Raw genomic sequence first — 12005 nt, forward strand, 5'->3', positions numbered from 1 at the left:
GGTGATCACTGGCACCTGCTGAATACTGCCAATGATTTCTCATTCCAAAAAAAGATGTGGCTTCTTCGCCTCTTGCTTCCGCCCTGAGTCATATGCATAGTATTGCTAAGATATTATGAAAGTTGATTTCTTCTTGCTGCCCTGGAGTTGCATTCCCTGATCACTGAGAGCCAAAGCACCTTCATTAAGAAAAGGTATATTCAGGATAACTCTCTGTTTGTGAAGAACATTATCAAGGAAGCTCACTCGAAGAAAATACCTCTACTTTTCCTCAAACCGGACGTTGGTAAGGCGTTTCATTCAGTCAGATGGGATGGCTCTTCAGGCTTATGGTTTCAGTGCTCGTCGGAGGGATCATTTTTCATTGAACCTGAATTCTTCCTACTCAAGAGTTCTGCTCAATGGGAAGCCTGGTGGCACTTTTATTCATAGGGGAGGGCTGAGACAGGGAGACCTGCTTGCCCCAATGCTCTTCATTTTGGCGCTAGAACCTTTACAGTGCATTCTGGCCAAAGCTACTGGTCATGGCCTCTTATCCCCTGTCATGCAAAGAGCTGCGAAGATGAGAATAAGTTTCTTATGCGGATGACGTCGCTCTCTTCTTGAACTATATCAAGGAGGAGCTTGTTGTGGCCTCGGGCCCCTTCATTTCTTTGGCAATGTCTCTGATCTTCAGGTGAATATCAACAAGTTGACCTATCGTATTCGCTGTGACCACCTGGGTCTACAAGATCTTTTATCTATTGGATTATCAAAACGATATACAAGATCAGGAGAAGTTTTCTCTGGTGTGGATAAGAGGTGCATGGGGGAGAGTGTTTAGTAAGCTGTATGAAAGTCTGCTCATCTAAATACTGTTGGGGATTAGGAGTGAAAGATTTGGAGAATGTTAGCAGGGCATTGTGGTTAAGATGGCTATGGTTCAAGTGGGACAATGTGGACAGACCATGTAAAGGACTGCTTGTTCCTTGCAACGCGACCAATCAGCAGCTCTTTGCAACATGCACTTCGATTCACATTGAATGGGGAAAAGGCATCATTCTGTTTCGACGGTTGTCTTGATGGAGTCCCTCTGAATATGGCACCCAACTTATACCGGTTGGCCTCTAGGAAAAGTATCTCTGTTTGTGAGTCAGGGGAGGAAAGTGGATGAAGGGCACAATGATGTGTGTTCCATGTGTGACAATTAGTGAACCATCTAATGTTGGGATGTTCTTTTACTAAGCAAATTTGGTTTGCCTTCTCCTCCTTTCATTTTAGAGCTTCTGCCATTACCCTGAGGTCTTCCGTTGCTAGCCGGTGGAGAAAACCTTTACATGGAGTAAAAAATCCCCAATGCTGGAAGATGGCGTCCATGGCGATTTATGTAATCTGTCCCCTGTGGAAGGAGCGCAGCCACGGGATCTTCCAAAATGCCCAGGGCTACTCTGATGAGGGCATATCTTTAATTCGTGCTGACCTTCCGTGTATAGGCCAGCTTGATCGAGAGTAATTGACATGTATATTTTTCTTTGGGTTTTGAGCTATGTACAGAATTCTCCCTTCTTTAATTCAAAGTAGAGCTCCTGATGTACCCATAGAAAAACAGGCAGGGAAAGAGGTAACTATCTTTTGGGGGACTAAGAGTGAAAAATTGTTCCTGTGATAAAGTAAGCATAGCATATAACTTAGGGGCAAAAGGTGAATCTCTTCCACTCAACTATAGTTGCAAACTTGCTAATTTCAGTCCCTTGATCATAATGTGCTCTTCTCAGAATCAGCTCTAATACTATGTTGGAACAGAAAATCTGTAGTAACTGGTAAGCGATAATCAAGTATCACTACCTCTAAACCTTAGTAATGCACAACTAGTGAACTACCAATTAACCTGAGCAAAAACAGACAACAGCTAAGTTGTCTTGGAGATGGCCGTCAGTTAACTAGCAACCTCAGTTCCACGCACTAACTAAAATGGGTCATATATTAATATTCACTTAGTTTGTTAGTATAGATCTACTAGATGAAGCATTGACACTGAGATAAGAAATATACCCCAAATCAGCCGGATGGGGTGAAGGCGCATCCAAATCCAATACCCGACCGGAATCGCTCTGCGCATCTTGAGCACCGACAATGTGGCAAGGGTGAACACGACATCGTCGTCGGGCCAGCCCAGCCTCCGAAGCGATGCCGCCACCCGCAGCCCGAACCCAGACGCCTTGATGGAGTCCTCGGCCGCCGTGAGTGCCGCGCCACGGCAGCCGAGCAGGGCGGCGGAGCACAGGAACGCGCCCAGCGCCAGCCACCCCGCAAGCGCGGCCTAGTCGCCGGGCGCCTGGCCCGGCTCCTCCGTCGCGCCCGCGCCGGCGCGCATGCGGCTCTGGCGACGGGAGCGAGAGCTTTGCGGGGAGGTGGCGGGATTCTGGGAGGAGGGAGGCTGGATCCCTCGGGCGGAGTGCAGGCGGCGGAGCCGCGAGGAGAGGCCTCCGTCTCCAAATGCCAGCGGGAAAGGCGAGGCCGCGAGGGCGTGGCGGCGATAAGTGCAGCCGCCATGGGCCCATGGCTGGCCGGATCGAGGACAGAGGCTGATTTAGCTCGCCGTCGCGGCCGTGGTGCTCTGCGAGTTTGGGTCGGTACGGACGGTGGTTAGAGCATTTCCAGCCGCGTTCCCAACAGGCCCTCCCCAGGCGTTTTTGCCGCGCCGGCGCCGAAAAAACGCCCAGTCGCCCCTCAAAAATCCGTTTTTGCCGGCTTGGGCCGAATCTGGTACCGGCGGAGCCAGGCAGAACCCGGTGCCCTGGGGGGCGCCTGGGGCGCCGGCACAAGTGAAAAGGACGCGTGGATCCGCCCTGTCGGTGAGTCGAGCGCCTCTTCCCGTCGTTTCTTCCCGCTTTTCCCCAGTTCCCTCCAATTTTCTCCTTCCTCCCGCTCGCCTCCCAGCCGGCCGCCATGGCACCGAAGAAGTACGTCGTCCCCCACGCCGCGGCAACCGCGACCACTCCCTCCATCGCCCAGCCGAAGCAGAGGAAGCCGAGGGCGCCGCCATCCAAGCCGCCGGGCATGACAAACGCCGATTGGAGGGTAGAAGTACAGCGGCGGGAGGTCGTCACCGCCGACCGGCGGAACGGGGCCCTCGCCAAGAAGGCCCGTGACAACGCGGCACGCGCGGCTGCCGCTTCCGTGGACCAGGCCGAGGCCGGGGCGACGCGCGCGGGGATGATGAATCCACCCGACAACCACGCGCAGTACGCGCCCTGGGGCCAGCAAGGCATCGGGTCTCCGACACCTCAGCCATGGGGATCGTCGGGTTACGCCGACGGGGACGTGCACGGTGGGTTCAACCCAAACGTCACGTCCCCTCATGGACACCCGGCCCAGCGCACGCCCTCGCCCGCCTTCACCGGCGTGCAGTACCCTCCATACAACTACTCGCCGCCCGCGTACGCATCCTCCCCGACGCCCCCTCTCCACCGTTGTGCACTGTTGGGGAACGTTGCAGAAAACAAAAATTTTCCTACGGTTTCACCAAGATCCATCTATGAGTTCATCTAGCAATGAGTGATTAGATGCATCTACATACCTTGTAGATCGCGAGCGGAAGCGTTCAAAGAACGGGGATGATGTAGTCGAACACGACGTGATCCAAATCACCGGAGATCCTAGCACCGAACGGACGACACCTCCGCGTTCAACACACGTACGGAACAGCCACGTCTCCTCCTTCTTGATCCAGCAAGGGGGGAGGAGAGGTTGAGGGAGATGGCACCAGCAGCAGCACGACGGCGTGGTGTTGATGGAGCTGCAGTACTCCGGGCAGGGCTTCGCCAAGCGCTATGGAGGAAGAGGAGGTGTTGGAGAGGGAGAAGGAGGCAACCAAAGGCCAAGGTATGAAGTCCCTCCTCTCCCCCACTATATATAGGAGGGCCAAGGGGGGGTGGCCGGCCCTAGGAGATCCAATCTCCTAGGGGGGCGGCGGCCAAGGGGGGTTTCCCTCCCCCCCAAGGCACCTAGGAGGTGCCTTCCCCTTCTAGGACTCTTCCCCCTTCAAACCCTAGGTGCATGGGCCTATGTGGGGCTGGTGCCCTTGGCCCATGTAGGCCAAGGCGCACCCCCCACAGCCCATGTGCCCCCCCCGGGACAGGTGGACCCACCCGGTGGACCCCCGGGACCCTTCCGGTGGTCCCGGTACAATACCGATAACCCCGAAACTTGTCCCGATGCCCGAAACAGGACTTCCCATATATAAATCTTTACCTCCGGACCATTCTGGAACTCCTCGTGACGTCCGAGATCTCATACGGGACTCCGAACAACATTCGGGTTACTGCATATACATATCCCTACAACCCTAGCGTAACCGAACCTTAAGTGTGTAGACCCTACGGGTTCGGGAGACATGTAGACATGACCGAGATCGCTCTCCGGTCAATAACCAACAGCGGGATCTGGATACCCATGTTGGCTCCCACATGCTCCACGATGATCTCATCGGATGAACCACGATGTCGAGGATTTAATCAACCCCGTATGCAATTCCCTTTGTCAATCGATATGTTACTTGCCCGAGATTCGATCGTCGGTATCCCAATACCTTGTTCAATCTCGTTACCGGCAAGTCACTTTACTCGTACCGTAATGCATGATCCCGTGACCAGACACTTGGTCACTTTGAGCTCATTATGATGATGCATTACCGAGTGGGCCCAGTGATATCTCTCCGTCATACGGAGTGAAAAATCCCAGTCTCGATCCGTGTCAACCCAACAGACACTTTCGGAGATACCTGTAATGCACCTTTATAGTCACCCAGTTACGTTGTGACGTTTGATACACCCAAAGCACTCCTACGGTATCCGGGAGTTACACGATCTCATGGTCAAAGGAAAAGATACTTGACATTAGAAAAGCTCTAGCAAACGAACTACACGATCTCACGCTATGCTTAGGACTGGGTCTTGTCCATCACATCATTATCCTAATGATGTGATCCCGTTATCAATGACATCCAATGTCCATAGCCAAGAAACCATGACTATCTATTGATCAACGAGCTAGTCAACTAGAGGCTTACTAGGGACATGTTGGTGTCTGTTATTCACACATGTATTACGATTTCCGGATAATACAATTATAGCATGAATAAAGACAATTATCATGAACAAAGAAATATAATAATAATGCTTTTATTATTGCCTCTAGGGCATATTTCCAACAGTCTCCCACTTGCACTAGAGTCAATAATCTAGTTACATTGTGATGAATCGAACACCCATGGAATTCTGGTGTTGATCATGTTTTGCTCTAGGGAGAGATTTAGTCAACGGATCCGCTATATTCAGGTCCGTATGTACTTTACAAATCTCTATGTCTCCATCTTGAACATTTTCACGAATGGAGTTGAAGCGACGCTTGATGTGCCTTGTCTTCTTGTGAAACCTGGGCTCCTTGGCAAGTGCAATAGCTCCAGTGTTGTCACAGAAGAGCTTGATCGGCCCCGACGCATTGGGTATGACTCCTAGGTCGGTGATGAATTCCTTCACCCATATTGCTTCATGTGCTGCCTCCGAGGCTGCCATGTACTCCGCTTCACATGTAGATCCCACCACGACGCTCTGCTTGCAACTGCACCAGCTTACTGCCCCACCATTCAAAATATACACGTATCCGGTTTGTGACTTAGAGTCATCCAGATCTGTGTCGAAGCTAGCGTCGACGTAACCCTTTACGACGAGCTCTTCGTCACCTCCATAAACGAGAAACATTTCCTTAGTCCTTTTCAGGTACTTCAGGATATTCTTGACCGCTGTCCAGTGTTCCTTGCCGGGATTACTTTGGTACCTTCCTACCAAACTTACGGCAAGGTTTACATCAGGTCTGGTACACAGCATGGCATACATAATAGAACCTATGGCTGAGGCATAGGGGATGACACTCATGTCTTCTATATCTTCTGCCGTGGTCGGACATTGAGCTGAGCTCAATTTCACACCTTGCAAAACAGGCAAGAACCCTTTCTTGGACTGATCCATTTTGAACTTCTTCAAAATCTTATCAAGATATGTGCTTTGTGAAAGACCTATGAGGCGTCTCGATCTATCTCTATAGATCTTGATGCCTAATATATAAGCAGCTTCTCCAAGGTCCTTCATTGAAAAACTCTTATTCAAGTAGGCCTTAATGCTGTCCAAAAGTTCTATATCATTTCCCATCAAAAGTATGTCATCTACATATAGTATGAGAAATGCTATAGAGCTCCCACTCACTTTCTTGTAAACACAGGCTTCTCCATAAGTCTGTGTGAACCCAAATGCTTTGATCATCTCATCAAAACGAATGTTCCAACTCCGAGATGCTTGCACCAGCCCATAAATCGAGCGTTGGAGCTTGCACACCTTGTCAGCATTCTTAGGATCGACAAAACCTTCCGGTTGCATCATATACAATTCTTCCTTAAGGAAACCATTAAGGAATGCCGTTTTGACGTCCATTTGCCAAATTTCATAATCATAAAATGCGGCAATTGCTAACATGATTCGGACGGACTTCAGCTTCGCTACCGGTGAGAAAGTCTCATCGTAGTCAACCCCTTGAACTTGTCGATAACCCTTAGCGACAAGCCGAGCTTTATAGATGGTCACATTACCATCCGCGTCTGTCTTCTTCTTAAAGATCCATTTATTTTCTATGGCTCGCCGTTCTATGGGCAAGTCAGTCAAAGTCCATACTTCGTTTTCATACATGGATCCTATCTCGGATTTCATGGCTTCTAGCCATTTGTCGGAATCCGGGCCCGCCATCGCTTCTTCATAGTTCGAAGGTTCACTGTTGGCTAACAACATGATTTCCAAGACAGGGTTGCCGTACCACTCTGGTGCGGAACGTGTCCTTGTGGACCTTCGAATTTTAGTAGGAGTTTGATCAGAAGTATCTTGATCATCATCATTAACTTCCTCTCTAGTCGGTGCAGGCACCTCAGGAACATTTTCTTGAGTTGCGCCATTTTCTGGTTCAAGAGGTAATACTTCATCAAGCTCTACTTTCCTCCCACTTACTTCTTTCGAGAGAAACTCTTTCTCTAGAAAGGACCCATTCTTGGCAATAAAGATCTTGCCTTCGGATCTGAGGTAGAAGATATACCCAACAGTTTCTTTAGGGTATCCTATGAAGACGCATTTTTCCGATTTGGGTTCGAGCTTTTCAGGTTGAAGTTTCCTGACATAAGCATCGCATCCCCAAACTTTTAGAAACGACAGTTTAGGTTTCTTCCCAAACCATAATTCATACGGTGTCGTCTCAACGGATTTCGACGGTGCCCTATTTAAAGTGAATGCGGCAGTCTCTAAAGCATAGCCCCAAAAAGATAGTGGTAAATCAGCAAGAGACATCATAGATCGTACCATATCTAATAGAGTGCGATTACGACGTTCGGACACACCATTACGCTGAGGTGTTCCAGGCGGCGTGAGTTGTGAAACTATTCCACATTTTCTTAAGTGTGTACCAAACTCGTGACTCAAGTATTCTCCTCCACGATCTGATCGTAGAAACTTGATTCTCCTGTCACGTTGATTCTCAACTTCACTCTGAAATTCCTTGAACTTTTCAAATGTCTCAGACTTGTGTTTCATTAAGTAGACATACCCATATCTACTCAAGTCATCAGTGAGGGTGAGAACATAACGATAGCCACCGCGAGCCTCAACACTCATTGGACCGCACACATCAGTATGTATGATTTCCAATGAGTTGGTTGCTCGCTCCATTGTTCCTGAGAATGGAGTCTTGGTCATTTTACCCATGAGGCATGGTTCGCACGTGTCAAATGATTCGTAATCAAGAGACTCTAAAAGTCCATCAGCATGGAGCTTCTTCATGCGTTTGACACCTATGTGACCAAGGCGGCAGTGCCACAAGTATGTGGGACTATCAATCTTACATCTTTTGGTACTTACACTATGAATATGTGTAGCATTACGCTCGAGATTCATATAGAATAAACCATTCACCATCGGAGCATGACCATAAAACATATCTCTCATATAAATAGAACAACCATTATTCTCGGATTTAAATGAGCAGCCATCTCGAATTAAACGAGATCCTGATACAATGTTCATGCTCAAACTTGGCACTAAAAAACAATTATTGAGGTTCAAAACTAATCCCGTAGGTAAATGTAGAGGTAGCGTGCCGACGGCGATCACATCGACCTTGGAACCATTCCCGACGCGCATCGTCACCTCATCCTTCGCCAGTCTCCGTTTATACCGCAGCTCCTGCTGTGTGTTACAAATATGAGCAACGGCACCGGTATCAAATACCCAGGAGTCACTACGATTACTGGTAAGGTACACATCAATTACATGTATATCAAATATACCTTTGGTTTTGCCGGCCTTCTTGTCCGCTAAGTATTTGGGGCAGTTCCGCTTCCAGTGACCACTTTCCTTGCAATAAAAGCACTCAGTCTCGGGCTTGGGTCCATTCTTTGGCTTCTTCCCGGCAGCTTGCTTGCTGGGCGCGGCAACTACCTTGCCGTCCTTCTTGAAGTTCTTTTTACCCTTGCCCTTCTTGAACTTAGTGGTTTTATTAACCATCAACACTTGATGTTCCTTCTTGACTTCTACCTCTGCTGATTTCAGCATAGCAAATACTTCAGGAATGGTCTTTTCCATCCCCTGCATATTGAAGTTCATCACAAAGCTCTTGTAGCTTGGTGGAAGCGACTGGAGGATTCTGTCAATGACCGGATCATCCGGGAGATTAACTCCCAGCTGAGTCAAGCCGTTATGTAACCCAGACATAGTGAGTATGTGCTCACTGACAGAACTATTTTCCTCCATCTTACAGCTGAAGAATTTGTCGGAGACTTCATATCTCTCGACCCGGGCATGAGCTTGGAAAACCATTTTCAGATCTTCGAACATCTCATATGCTCCATGTCTCTCAAAACGCTTTTGGAGCCCCGGCTCTAAGCTGTAAAGCATGCCGCACTTAACGAGGGAGTAGTCATCGGAACGTGCCTGCCAAGCGTTCATAACGTCTTGTTCTGCAGGGAGAACAGGTGCATCACCTAGCGGTGCTTGTAGGACATAATCTTTCTTGGCAGCTATGAGGATGATCCTCAGGTTCCGGACCCAGTCCGTATAGTTGCTGCCATCGTCTTTCAGCTTGGTTTTCTCTAGGAACGCGTTGAAGTTGAGGACTATGTTGGCCATTTGATCTACAAGACATATTGTAAAATATTTAGACTAAGTTCATGATAATTAAGTTCATCTAATCAAATTATAATGAACTCCCACTCAGATTTGACATCCCTTTGGTCATCTAAGTGTTACACGATCCGAGTCGACTAGGCCGTGTCCGATCATCACGTGAGATGGACTAGTCATCGTCGGTGAACATTCTCATGTTGATCGTATCTTCCATACGACTCGTGTTCGACCTTTCGGTCTCCGTGTTCCGAGGCCATGTCTGTACATGCTAGGCTTGTCAAGTTAACCCTAAGTGTTTTCGCTGTGTAAAACTGTCTTACACCCGTTGTATGTGAACGTAAGAATCTATCACACCCGATCATCACGTGGTGCTTCGAAACGACGAACTGTAGCAACGGTGCACAGTTAGGGGAGAACACTTCTTGAAATTTTGTAAGGGATCATCTTATTTACTACCATCGTCCTAAGTAAACAAGATGCATAAAACATAATAAACATCACATGCAATTATATAAAGTAGTGACATGATATGGCCAATATCATATAACTCCTTTGATCTTCATCTTCGGGGCTCCATGATCATCTTGTCACCGGCATGACACCATGATCTCCATCATCATGATCTCCATCATCGTGTCTTCATGAAGTTGTCACGCCAACGACTACTTCTACTTCTATGACTAACGTGTTTAGTAATAAAGTAAAGTAGTTTACATGGCGTTCTTCAATGACATGCAGGTCATACAAAAAATAAAGACAACTCCTATGGCTCCTGCCGGTTGTCATACTCATCGACATGCAAGTCGTGATTCCTATTACAATAGCATGAACACCTCATACATGACATATAGATCATTCATCATTCATCACAACTTTGGCCATATCATATCACAAAGCACTTGCTGCAAAAACAAGTTAGACGTCCTCTAATTGTTGTTTGCAAGTTTTACGTGGCTGAAGTAGGGTTCTAGCAAGAACGTTTTCTTACCTACGTGAAAGCCACAACGTGATTTGTCAACTTCTATTTACCCTTCATAAGGACCCTTTTCATCGAATCCGCTCCAACTAAAGTAGGAGAGACAGACACCCGCCAGCCACCTTATGCAACTAGTGCATGTTAGTCGGTGGAACCGGTCTCACGTAAGCGTATGTGTAAGGTTGGTCCGGGCCGCTTCATCCCACAATACCGTTGAAGCAAGATAAGACTAGTAATGGCAAGAAAGTTGACAAATCTACGCCCACAACAAATTGTGTTCTACTCGTGCAAGAAGAACTACGCATAGACCTAGCTCATGATGCCACTGTTGGGGAACATTGCAGAAACAAAAAAAATTCCTATGGTTTCACCAAGATCCATCTATGAGTTCATCTAGCAATGAGTGATTAGATGCATCTACATACCTTGTAGATCGCGAGCGGAAATGTTCAAAGAACGGGGATGATGTAGTCGAACACGACGTGATCCAAATCACCGGAGATCCTAGCACCGAACGGACGACACCTCCGCGTTCAACACACGTACGGAACAGCCACGTCTCCTCCTTCTTGATCCAGCAAGGGGGGAGGAGAGGTTGAGGGAGATGGCACCAGTAGCAGCACGACGGCATGGTGTTGATGGAGCTGCAGTACTCCGGGCAGGGCTTCGCCAAGCGCTATGGAGGAAGAGGAGGTGTTGGAGAGGGAGAAGGAGGCAACCAAAGGCCAAGGTATGAAGTCCCTCTTCTCCCCCACTATATATAGGAGGGCCAAGGGGGGGTGGCCGGCCCTAGGAGATCCAATCTCCTAGGGGGGCGGCGGCCAAGGGGGGTTTCCCTCCCCCCCAAGGCACCTAGGAGGTGCCTTCCCCTCCTAGGACTCTTCCCCCTTCAAACCCTAGGCGCATGGGCCTATGTGGGGCTGGTGCCCTTGGCCCATGTAGGCCAAGGCGCACCCCCTACAGCCCATGTGCCCCCCCCGGGACAGGTGGACCCACCCGGTGGACCCCCGGGACCCTTCCGGTGGTCCCGGTACAATACCGATAACCCCGAAACTTGTCCCGATGCCCGAAACAGGACTTCCCATATATAAATCTTTACCTCCGGACCATTCCGGAAATCCTCGTGACGTCCGGGATCTCATCCGGGACTCCAAACAACATTCGGGTTACTGCATATACATATCCCTACAACCCTAGCGTAACCGAACCTTAAGTGTGTAGACCCTACGGGTTCGGGAGACATGTAGACATGACCGAGATCGCTCTCCGGTCAATAACCAACAGCGGGATCTGGATACCCATGTTGGCTCCCACATGCTCCACGATGATCTCATCGGATGAACCACGATGTCGAGGATTTAATCAACCCCGTATGCAATTCCCTTTGTCAATCGATATGTTACTTGCCCGAGATTCGATCGTCGGTATCCCAATACCTTGTTCAATCTCGTTACCGGCAAGTCACTTTACTCGTACCGTAATGCATGATCCCGTGACCAGACACTTGGTCACTTTGAGCTCATTATGATGATGCATTACCGAGTGGGCCCAGTGATATCTCTCCGTCATACGGAGTGAAAAATCCCAGTCTCGATCCGTGTCAACCCAACAGACACTTTCGGAGATACCTGTAATGCACCTTTATAGTCACCCAGTTATGTTGTGATGTTTGATACACCCAAAGCACTCCTACGGTATCCGGGAGTTACACGATCTCATGGTCAAAGGAAAAGATACTTGACATTAGAAAAGCTCTAGCAAACGAACTACACGATCTCACGCTATGCTTAGGACTGGGTCTTGTCCATCACATCATTATCCTAATGATGTGATCC

At 48.7% G+C, this 12005-nt stretch overlaps 1 pseudogene; it reads right to left on the reverse strand.

Moving 5' to 3' along the window:
* Positions 1-1973: 1973 nt before the first annotated feature.
* Positions 1974-2930, reverse strand: LOC119279592 (annotated as a pseudogene).
* Between the last annotated feature and the right edge of the window lie 9075 nt (positions 2931-12005).

This window comes from Triticum dicoccoides, chromosome 3B (genome assembly GCF_002162155.2).
Source record: "Triticum dicoccoides isolate Atlit2015 ecotype Zavitan chromosome 3B, WEW_v2.0, whole genome shotgun sequence".
Classification (NCBI taxonomy): domain Eukaryota; kingdom Viridiplantae; phylum Streptophyta; class Magnoliopsida; order Poales; family Poaceae; genus Triticum; species Triticum dicoccoides.